Genomic DNA, 12,493 nt, shown 5'->3' with positions numbered 1-12,493 from the left:
AGTTTGGAATTTGCTCCATATTTATTTTTATTTCCATATATAATTTGTTCCATAATAGAATATAAATGTTGGAGTTGATGTCACAATTTAGGAAAACACGTAACGCGTAACATGTGAAGAATAACCTCTTTTAGTGGGTTAAATTCCAGTGTTGGAACCTGTTATAATATCTTGAGATCTAAAAGGCGGCCAATACAGTAGACTATTTGTGTCTGTGTGATGTACAGTGGTACATACAATGTATAATAAAAGTACCTAGTACCGTTTAATTTTTCTGTTGTCTTTCTTTGGCTTGGTCGTCATAATACCTTTGTGTGCTGACATGCGGTAATTAGTTTTAAAACTTTAAGTAAAATACATATTTCATCTGAACTTTAAGAGAGCAATAATGTTTAATTGTGTGGTAAACTGACTAGTAATGCCAGTTCATCTTGGGAGACAACATTATCGTAGACAATGTGATTGAAGTTAGGACAAAAAGAATAATAGAGATCGCAGAAATTGAAAACAAATCATAAAGGGAATACAATAACTATTTAAAAAAATTGTTTTTATATGAATTTTTATTTTCCTACTATTTACGAGACTAATCAATAAAATAATAGGGTAAATTGTTTTCAAGCTTTACATCTGCTGAATTGTTTATATACTCAAAGCTGAAACGTGGCTGATTTCCTAAGGGTGTTCTCAATTTTATACAACCGGGATCTGTCCTCTAGTTAGTTATTAGTATTGTATTTTTAGAATGATTGTTGGTATAAAATGACATTTATGTAAACCTTTGTAATTTAAGGATAACATTTATCCTAGGGAAGTTTTATAAGATGTAATAACAAAATGGTGTAGCTATGCGATGGAAGGATGGAACTCTGTAAAATGGAAACAATGGTATTCTGTGAAAAACTTTTGGTATTTTTTCGATAACCAAGTGTTTTCAATGGGTTTTCAGAACAACAATAACCAATATGTGCATCTACCGTCAAGCGGATGAATCAATCATATTACTCTACATAAAACATTGTAATAGCAAACAAATGTACTCTTTTTTGCTCACAAATATAAAGATCAGTTTATTTGATTTTGGGTGCTTAGGTTTTATTGAGAGTAACAAGAAAATGTGGAAATAATATCCAATGGAAAATGTTTTTGACCTAAAACAAAAAGTTTACTGTTTAGTGTTCTGCAACTTAAATGTTACTTGAATATCTTCCATCTTACAGAATAATGTCTTGCGTCAAACGAGAGTTATCGCAGTAATAAACGCAATCTTCTCCTAAATTGAACACTCGCCCAATGATGTTAAGGAATCTCTCATTTATTTAATCATTGATATGATAAAACACTTATAAACTCAAGATAACAGGCTACATATATATTAAATTTGAGTTTTAGCTATTATGGGAAAAAGTTATTAAAACAGTACAGTACATAATTTAATCATTTTACATTTTACAATTTAATTATAGGGTACCTTGTCCTAAGCTTTGTAACTAAAAAATAGTATATTTCGTACCTAGGGCCGAAAATGAGGTTTTGCCGGCTCGAGATAGTTTTTAAGTTCGAGACGAAGTCGAGAACTTAAATCGATCGAGAGCTGCAAAACCATTTCGGCCCCTGGTACGAATGCTATTTTTCACCACACTATACCCTATTACCACTATTCACCACAATAATAATGCACACTGATAGTCAACACAACTACAACTTTAAGGTTATATAAAGAAATAATTTAAGGAATCAGCAAAAATTAAAATAAATAGTTGCTAGGCAACGGCAACACAATTATATTGCAATGCTATGGATTTTGATTGTGTATTTAAAATGCATTCATGTTTTAAGTAAGTAAGCGGACAGCTGATTTTGCGGCCCCGGCCTGTAAAAACCTGCTCGGTCCCCAAATTTCGATGACAGCTGGCATGGCCAGCAAAACGTAACTTTCAGCCACAAATTAACGTATGTAATACAGCCAAAAACATCATAGTGTGGTGAAAAAGAGTTTTACTTAAGTAAGTGAGTTAGTTAAAATCCTGATATGATTTCATGCATAATGTGTATATTATGCCATTTAACAGACACAACTCTATAATAGATAACCAATTTAACTTTGTAGACGAATTCCTAATGACAAAAATTACAAAGGAAGAAACGTCACTTAATAATTTGAACAATCTGGATAATTTTTGGTTAACTTTATCAATAAATTTTTAATCCTTAAGTTGTAAAATTTTTAAAAATAGTGATAAAATCCCAATGTTGTACAAAATATATACTAGTAGAATATAATAAAAGCTAAAAGAACCAAGAACCGTAAGCTATTTCAATAAAACAAAATATACAACATATGTATAAAGAAATTTACTTTTCAAGTTTCTACAATTTCATAGCCACCCTTCTGAAATTACCAATTTTGATTGAGGACTTGTAATACAATTGAAAGATGAAATTGAAATGAAATATTAAATATAAGTGCAAGTGTAAAGCCCATCCTTTAACTACCCCTTATATTTTCCATTGTTTGTTGTTTTCAAGTATATTGACACAAACTTACAAAAAGAAATACCGAGTGAAATCTAGAATAGTGAAAGATCAGTGAAGTCTACTTTGCAAAGAAATAAATTTAATTACACGAACGATTGATTGCTTTTCAGTTAGATCTCATGCCAATTCTACTTTAACGTGTTATGACTATGTAGCTTCAATTTTAAAATTGCCTTCAGTTATTTGTTTTAATCAAGTAACCCTAAATAGCCGATAATATGACTACATTTACAGTACATGGTAAATATAAGTTAATTATACACTTAGTTTTATTGTCTTGTTTAATAAGTCATTGACAAAAGATATTCCGATATTACGTACGTTTATCTGTTACATTATCTAATCATAATTTAATTTTAAGTTGTCTGAAACTAAAATCATTTGGCGTAAAGAGTTTCAAAATACAGTAATAAATGTTGAACAATTTATCATTAACATGGACGATCTGAAGTCTTGTATGATAACCAATACATTGATACTGAGAATTATTAATACAAAATTATGAAAGTCTATTATTTAACTTTTTTTAAAGTGGGTAGAACCATATTTTCATCAAATTCAAACCTGGATACTGGAAACAAATATTTATTTAAATGTGTGACTATACATACTTAGCTCGTAAGGTAGTCAAATATAATTGTAAAAAAAGTACATAGTAAACTATACTATAAACAAATTCTTTTATAAATAATCAAATATTTTAATACATATATCAACATTCATTCGTAATGTATCATACATTTTCATTTTAAAAAGATACAAATAATTTATAGAGATGCTCAACTATTATTACGTTTTTATATCAAGCCAAAATACACAATATTAAGTTGATGGGATTTGATATGGAACAAACTTTGTAAAGTGTACTGTTGCATTGTAGTCTTTCATCGCATCCAATATATTGACGCAATATCTTTTATATTTACTCTGTTTTCTATTTAATCGCTTGTATTGCCCACTCTTCACAACTTTTATTGAACCTACTCTAGACATTGTATACAGAAGCTGAATGCGTTATTTTCTACATCTCTTTTGAATTTAAGATTGCTTTGCATAAATCAGGCCATTATGAGAATATTTCTAAATACTCGTATAGTCTAGAATTAATTTTTGAAAAATCTTTTTTATTGACGCAAGGACTATTTCAATTAGGTCTAAATTTTTATGAGGGCGATTAAAAGAGGTAAATGAAAGTCATTGTTTTAACAATAAATAAAAAATGAAAAGGTGTACTATTAGGAGAGACAAGCCAAATTAAATCTGTTTAATGACAATTGCTGTAACAGAAAATAGGCTTATACAAAAATTAAATGAAAACTAGTATTTCTAGTACTTTAGATTTTATAATGGTAGGCAGAGATTTAAAATATTAAAAACTAGAAGCAATATTCTGACTAAAATCCCCAAAAGATAGTACTGTTTTGTGATAAGTTACAGACGATAAATATAGTTATCTAACCTCAAAATTACCACATTTATTTAATGTGATGTGAATAACGTATGACTAAGGACACAAAGCTCAGTAGTTAATGGTTTGAAGTTTATAAGACATACATCATAAGGTATAGGAATTAATTGTCTGAAATATTCAGTATGAAAACAGAATAGCACAAAATACTTAGTCATTGTTTAAAAGTTATTGAAAAACCTCCATGTTCGTACAGCCATGGGTACTTCTTCAAACCAAGATAAATTACTAGCATAAATGTCTTTTAACTACCAATGATAATAGATATCGTTACATAAAGAACATGATACAACAGAAGAATCTGAACTGTAACTCTTGAGCGTTAATAGTGTGGTGTTTCTGTAATATACTGTCCTGGATAAGTTACTGCTGATATTGTAATGGCTGCAGCTTCTATGAAACACACTACGTGCTCTTACTGGCTTAGGGTACTAATGTATACAATGGTTTATTGCTTCAAAGCTTTCTACGCCTCTAAAACGAGGAAATAAAAGTTCGTATTTTATTTAAATAGTAATTCCCTCACCTAAACTACATTTCTTTGACATTATATTGGAATTTTTTCCCTTTCTAACAACACTATTTGTCATCATTAGAACTTATAATAAGTATATTTGTAAATTTGTATAAATAACTCACTAATTAAAATGTCTGTACTTCCTACCCAAATAGTTTTGAGACATTTCCATCATCTCTGCCATCTTATTAAGCAATATTGTCTGTTATCCGTCCAACAAAAAGTCCACTACACTACTACTACACTACCCCTAGTAGTAGTGTAGTACTACACTACTACTATAGGTTAATAAACCTATTCTATAAGTGGAGTCAAGATATGGCAATGACGGTTATTGGGATTTCATTCTCTTTCGTACACAATAGAAGACTATGGAAGTTCGGCCATTCCGAGATTATAAAGAAATGTCTTGTTTAAGAATAATACCCTAGTCTATTGGAGAATAGTATTATTTCAGATATCTTTAGACCGATCTCTAAGAAATATGTTTCTAAAGTTCAGTAACGATTAACATTTAGGAGTAGGTTTAGTCATTGTGTGTAGTATTTATTCGGAATATTACGCGCTTACGACAACCATTAAAGGCTTTCGGACTTGTACTTTGGGATTAGGATAGTGTTTGTTTAAACTACTATTAAAGATACATCGTAGATGAAAGAAATAATTCCCATTATTCCTTGTGTATTAAAATAAAAAAAAATTATGCAATATTTTCATCTTAATATCTAAAATAGCTTTTCACTGACTTCATGCAATACTTTTTAATGTTTACTACCATCAATAATTTGATGTTTATATTATTTAACTGACCTCATATACTTATAACTGCATTTCATAGTCCAGCGTAATAAATGTTTAAATGTTTTATTGTGCCGGGAATCATTTTGTACTCAGTATGTTTTTAAAATAAATTTCATTTAAAGTTATATAATAAGTTATAGTATACGAAAAAAAACCCAAATTTAAAACTACTAAAATATAGATACGTAAAACCATATACAAGCGTGGCTATAATATGAGGCAACTTTTGTATTAAAACAAATCCAACCACAGCACACATTGCACTGAGGGACCATCTATCAGAATTGGGTTGTAACTTCCTACTATGTGTTACATGCACTATGCCATCCTGTTATGTGTTACATGATGTCCTTTAAGTATAAACAGCTTAGAAATAGGTATGTATAATGGGACAAAATAAAACGGAAATGATGAATTACATCAAAAATCACAATTAAAAAGAGAGGTTGATTTGAAAAAAAAACTTGTATTAAGCATTTTGGATTTTCTATGGAACGACACTAAATTCAAAACAATCAAAGAGTAATAAGCTAAGGACTCACAATTTCAGTTTGCAAAATAATGCAAACCCAGGCCAGTTTTGCCTAATTTACCTGGCCTGTTCAATGACAAATCGTTTTTTTTTCAGCTATTAATCAGTAGATTTATTGAAATTTGATGCTGTTAAATATGATTTTTTAACGCAAAACAAGAGAGTTCATGGAGGTTTGTTGTCAAGTTGACAATTTTTTTGTAATTTATGTTATAACAATGTAAGTAACCCCAACTCTGAAATATTAATAAATAAGGGACCACTTCAAGCTGTTTTTAGGAAACACAATTATTATTGATTTACGTTTGATTTCAAACCATTAAATTTATTCCAAATTGGCTTACTACGGGACATTATGTAAATGGTTACCTGTTTACTATGGTCAATTGCATTGATATTTTTATCCAAATCCACGTAAGGGGTTCTGAGAGCCTTATAGATACACATTTTTATATTACTACTTAATAATTAATACGTTTTATATATTTTATTTATTATATTGTATATACTTGGCTAAGTTTATTAATGATTTTACTCGAGCTTAACCTTTCATTGGTCTCTTGACCTTTTTGAGTGAAGAACGACTTATTGTAGCCCAAAAAAAATCTAAAATCAAAAGTATACTTAAATAAAAAGCAAACGTAAAACTATACTGATATCCTGGAAGCATTTTTTATTCTTTGTTTATTACACTTTTGTACTGCGTCCTTAGTTTTTGAAGTACAATTTGAACATGAAGACAATCATACAAATATATATGTTAATTGACTTCGTCCTTGTTTAAGATCTTTAACGTTCTAAGATGGGGCAGTAAAAAAAAACAATGCAAAAAAATGCTTTAGCCATTTGCTGAATTTATTTTTACATTTTCATGCAGACAGAGAGTTGATAAAAATAGAAAAGATGGACAATTTGTGTGGAAAATGACTTGTTTAATTTAGTTTTACGATCGATGATGTGGCTCGTTATGTTTGCTTAAAAGAACTACATTTTTTATATACTCAACTCAATGCACAACAGGGGTAGAGTTACTAGTGTTAAAAAAGTTAAACCTAGTTTCAAGATTTAAGTGTTGTGTTAGAGTGGTGTTGGCTTACGATTATAGCGTCATTCTTCTTTGTTGACTTGGCTTTGAAACTTTCTTTTATCACACTTTGTACTCAAAAAGCAATACATTTTTAAGTACTCCGAGATACTCTTAACGTTTTGGTGAATTACGAAAACAAAATGTTGTAATATTTTCAACAATATGCAAACAGAGAATGTCATAAATAATGTACTGCATATTGCATAAATAAACAAATAACTAATGCCTTAGCGAAGCGAAAAAATAAAATAATACTATAATAACAACAAAAGTTAACCTCAATGAAAGCAGACAGACTTGTTTTCAAATAGAAATGAAAAAAAGGAAAATGTTGCTTCACAACAAAACATATTAAAATCTGCAATATTTAGAATATGGTAAGATTTATAAAACTAAGTGAGTTTAGATGTGGATTATTAGTGACCTATGAACGCATTATACGCTTTGTTTAGGTTTAGGAGAAGGAATTAACGCGAAAATTACCACTTTAAATTTTTATCAAGATCTTTTCCTTTAAATATTTTTATGCGTTTACGTGGATAGATTTGTGTTTCTGATTACAGGATTTTTTGACGTCATCAGTTTAGTTAAATTAATGTTACTAGCCAACAAGTGCATTAAGTAAAATAATATTAAAACGTTTAGTGGTTAGTCGACTAGTAAACCAAATTATAAAGTTAAAGTGTGTAAGTGGTTTGACCAAGTGGACCTGATGATACAACTACGTCAAACCAAACATAGCCCTCTTACATCGTTGCTCCTTCAAATCAATAGTTTAGTGGTTACCTACTCACTCAAACTAGCAAACACAAACATGTACTGTTCAGTGAACTGCCATAAACATCTGGTGCCTGACAAAAGTACCTTTTATATTACAAAGCTAGTTTGCATATCAATGCACTTTAGTCACACAAAATAGAGCAAACACAAACAGTTACTGTTCAGCGAACAGCCATGATGCTTGCGCCTGACAAAACTGCATTTTATATTACCAAAGCTATTTTTAGTATCTATGCACTTTCCAGCCTCTTTTCATTTGAGCATACATTTTAAATACAATTTATATACACACACATTTTATACAGATCAACGGCTTTGTTTGTTTATTAGAATGCAACCTGTGTTATCTAGATGACAGAAATACTATTTTAGGAAACATTCGTATGTAGAATTAAGGATTGTGATGCAGACCTAAACGTCCAATGTCTTTTAACACGATGTATAATAACTTAATGTTCAAACATACACAGTAAAATGGTTGACACGATCTTTTCAGAGATAAATACCTGAATAAAGTTAATGGAATACAAAAAACAAAAGTAGAGGTTAGAATTAGGATATTATGAATAAAGAAACCATAATTTACTCTTTAAATCTATTTAATTCTATCAGCGATATAAAAGTGAAATAAAGTTCTGAAATGATTTTTAATGATTTTCATAATGAATAATGGTTGAAAAATCCAAAGTTTATAAAAATCTTTCCATAATCTCCTCAACTCAACATTTACCCATTGTTAAATTCGCTTTGTGTTGATAGTTAAGAATGCTGGTGGTGACATCCTGAATGCTGCTGTAAAAAAACACCCATATCAGTGACTTATTTATGTTATGATGATAAAGTTCCAGCGTAAAATTACCATTATTGCACAAAATAGGACTTTTTAGCCTAAAAAGTCTTTTTTTTACATATTTGTTTTAAGATTTATATTTTTGTGCTAGAGATAAAATAGCTCAACACAAAGCTGAATCTTGGAGATTCCTCACAGAGCTGTATAACATATGACAGCAACGAATATCTATCATAGAACGAAACTGCTTCTGTCCGTCCTGGGAGTGCATCTTTTGTATCCATTTCAGAACATTCTTTATTTTAACAATTGAAAACCCGTCGTCTATTTTGTCTGTTAAACCATTAGGAATTTTAAGAGCTGTGTTTCATATTGTATGACTGCTGTAATTCTTTACAGTTTGGAAAACTAAAAAAAAAAACAATCTTACAAATGTTTCTTACACTTCTATTAGCAATAAAACAACACGTAAAAACATTTTAACTATACTTCGAAATTGTAAAAAAACTCTCAGTACGGTATTTTGATGTTTAAGGACGATAAAGTATGTTTAAATTACAAACAATAATAAAATGATTACTGAAAGAGAAACATTAAAGTCACAGCTCGTTCCTAAACAGATCACTAAGGAATTTTGTATACATATATATTTATTTTAGCGAATTTCCCATATAGGGAATAAGCTATTACCATAGTACTCATGGTAAGACCTGGACCGGGACAGATTTTTTTTTCGTTTTGAGGTCCCTAGAGGCCAAAAATAGCATCCGTACAAAATCGGATATATATATATATATATATATATATATATATATATATGTCCGTTAGCGCAATAACTCGAAAATTATCCGATTTTGATGAAATTTGGTACAAACGTGTAAACCTACGTTTATTCGTACGAGTACGCAAACCAGCATGATCGGACCATGTGAACGGGGGTTTATAGGGGCTTTTATGGGGTAAAAATGGGGTTTTCCCATTTTTGACCCAAAAAAAACTTAAATTTTTGCAATTTCTTTCCAAACTATTTTGTAGAGCTTAAAAAAAAACAAATAATTTAGTATATTGAAGCGTTATAATGCGCCTAATGGTTACGGAGAAAATTCAAGAAAATTGTAAATTTAAAATTCCCATGTTAATCTTATGTAGGATAAGTAAACTGTTGTAGTTTGCTTATTTATTAACATATTTTGCCCAAATTTGGAAAATGTTTTTATTTCTTACTAACTATTAACATTTTACATAAAAAACACTTTAACCCTCCCTGTTGCAGCAAACCTAAGTATGTGTTAAACTGATTCGATTTAAATGGGGAATAAATGTGATATTTTAAAGGAGACATTTTAGTGTAAATCCAATCAGGCAAATGGAAATTCACTTAGTCTGCAGGTTTGCTGTGGCGGGGGTATTTCTATTTTTAAGAGGACTGTCCAAACCTTGCTCAACTAAAACTATCTTACACTAACATTTGATTAAATACCGTAATTGAAATCCATATTGATAAATAGCCTCTTAGTATAGAACCGAACTCGCTTGGAATCTCTTGGGCCTCTCTCAGAGTCAGAAAAGGTTTAGGATTATTGGAAATACTATAGTAAGAGCTCTTGTAAAACATCAATGTCCTGACAATCAATGAATGTTGTAATGCAGTCAATTTTTGTCACCCTCCTGGTTTCTCCAGCTTCATTCTGACTCTTAAAAGTTATCAATCTAATTTGTTATAACACGTTTTTGCACTTCGGCACCTTAACCACCATTTAAAAAAAAGTAATTGTTGTTTCCTCACAGCTTCCGAATTATCGATTTTGTAAAACGTATCTAACGTATCACCATGTTTTGGTTGTTTTTATCGTACCCGCTTATTCACTTAACAGGAAGTTTTCTCTTAAAACCTTCGCAACGCTAGCCCACTCAAATTTGACGGATTATTAAATTTGTGTTGTCCTGCATCACCACGTAATTTATTCATTAAATTATTCTTAAGCACGCATTGCCCCTTAACAAATAGTTTGCTAGGAAATTTGATTATGAATACCATTATTAAAAGCGTAGATCTATAATATATAAGTTCAATTAATTATAATGCGCTGCCTTATAGTAGTTCGGACATATACAGTAGTTCGGACATATACAGTAATTCGGACCCAGACAGAGGAAGGGTAGGTTGGTTCGAGTCAAGAGTAAGCAGTTATGGAAATGTATTCTCTTAGAATATTCACTTACACCCTTACCCTACATTGGTCTCAAATAACTTATGCTCCATATTACAATCACACGTAACCTATAATATAATTAACAATGCTGAAAATACTCGTATACAACTTTTTGGATTACAATTAATTTATAATCATATTTAGTTTTGAGATTCCTAATGACTTTTGAAAATGGTAAATTGATTTAATGGCCACAACGTTATACAACTTATGAAAGATTTGATTGAAAGTTTCTTCTTTAATTATATAAGTCCATTGGATATTTTAAAGCTAAGTTTTTAAGTTTTGTATTTTAACCTTTTTAGTCCAAAAATAAGCAAATTAGTCGATCTACTCCTAAAGTAATCAATTTAGCACAAACTTTAGGATAGGAAAAGCTGTTACATATTTCTTCCTTAAACACTTTACACTTAACTTTCTACTTTAAAGGAAAAGTTTATGCAATTCTGGTTTTAAAATCGGCTTTTAAAATTAGATTTTTAAATTTTACTCTTAAAACGTGGATATTTCAAATTGTCATTACATACATCGATCGAGTAGAGCTTAAAAATAGATCTACATAAAAGCGTTTTAGTAAAATTTTAGTTTACGAAGAAATTAAAAAAAAAATAACATTTATTTATAATTCTAATATTATCCTTAGGAAAATTATAACTTTTGCAGTTTGCTTTTTTATTGATATGTTGATCAATTTTGACAAATGTATTTATTTAATCCTATACTATTGGCATTTGGATAAAAAAGATTTTTGCCTTCCCTGTAGAAGTAATCCTATGTACTTGTTAAATCTAATGTTGTTTAAATGGGGAACAAATAAGTCTACTTTACAAAATAGGAATAGTTTAGTAAGAATCCAATCAGACTTATTCAAATTCCTTATACGGCAGGTTTGCTGCGAAGGGGGTTATCTTCTCTCTTCCAAACTACGTCCCAAGGTATGTTTGGTTATATTTTCATCATTTAGTAATCAATTAATTACAAGTAACAATTTTATCAAATAAAAGGATCTGTTTGATAAATATGACCTTAAAAACTAAAAAGAGAGTCGTGCTGAAAATTTTAATTAGGATTGCATACGCTCATTGAATCTACGTAATTTATATGTTTCACGAATCACGAGTAAAGATACATTCTGCGTCAAAGGCTTCATAAATATTAATAGTGTTTTCACGTTTACCAGGCTTCATAATTAATTATTACGTAACTCTTTTATACTTCTTTTTAAGTAACAAAGCATGTTGAATCTCATTTTTGGCTTTGAGCAACTAATCATACTTCTTATTTCCCCCTTAATCCTACATAGTAAAAGAGGTAGAAATGTAAATAATATATTCAGGGTGACGTACTTATTCATGGATTTCTTTCATCGTACTAAGCTTTGATTATGTTCTGGAAATTATTAATCGAATATTGACTAAAAGTTAAAACCCTCGAAGAAACAAAACATGAGTATGTCACAAGATTGCAAACAATCTTATTATACTTTTAGTTAAGTTAAATGCAACTTTCATAATTATTTTTTTCATATTGTAGTCTTATAACTAGATTTATTGAGTTAAAGTTCAGTTTAGTGATTGTTATCAAAACATTTATCCTGAATGTTAACAACATTATTATACTTTAAGTAACCTTAAATGAAAATTAGTGGATAAAACATGTTGCAATTCAAATACGTTAAAAATTACAAAAAAAAACTAGTTTAATTTTTATATGATTCTGTCCAATTTAAGTAAAAACTACTGACCAAAATAATTAATCGGGGAAAAC

Source organism: Macrosteles quadrilineatus, unplaced genomic scaffold (genome assembly GCF_028750875.1).
Source record: "Macrosteles quadrilineatus isolate MER2022 unplaced genomic scaffold, UCM_ALF_1.0 Scaffold_8__2_contigs__length_117827958, whole genome shotgun sequence".
NCBI classification, from domain to species: domain Eukaryota; kingdom Metazoa; phylum Arthropoda; class Insecta; order Hemiptera; family Cicadellidae; genus Macrosteles; species Macrosteles quadrilineatus.
This window is presented reverse-complemented; position numbering follows the sequence as displayed.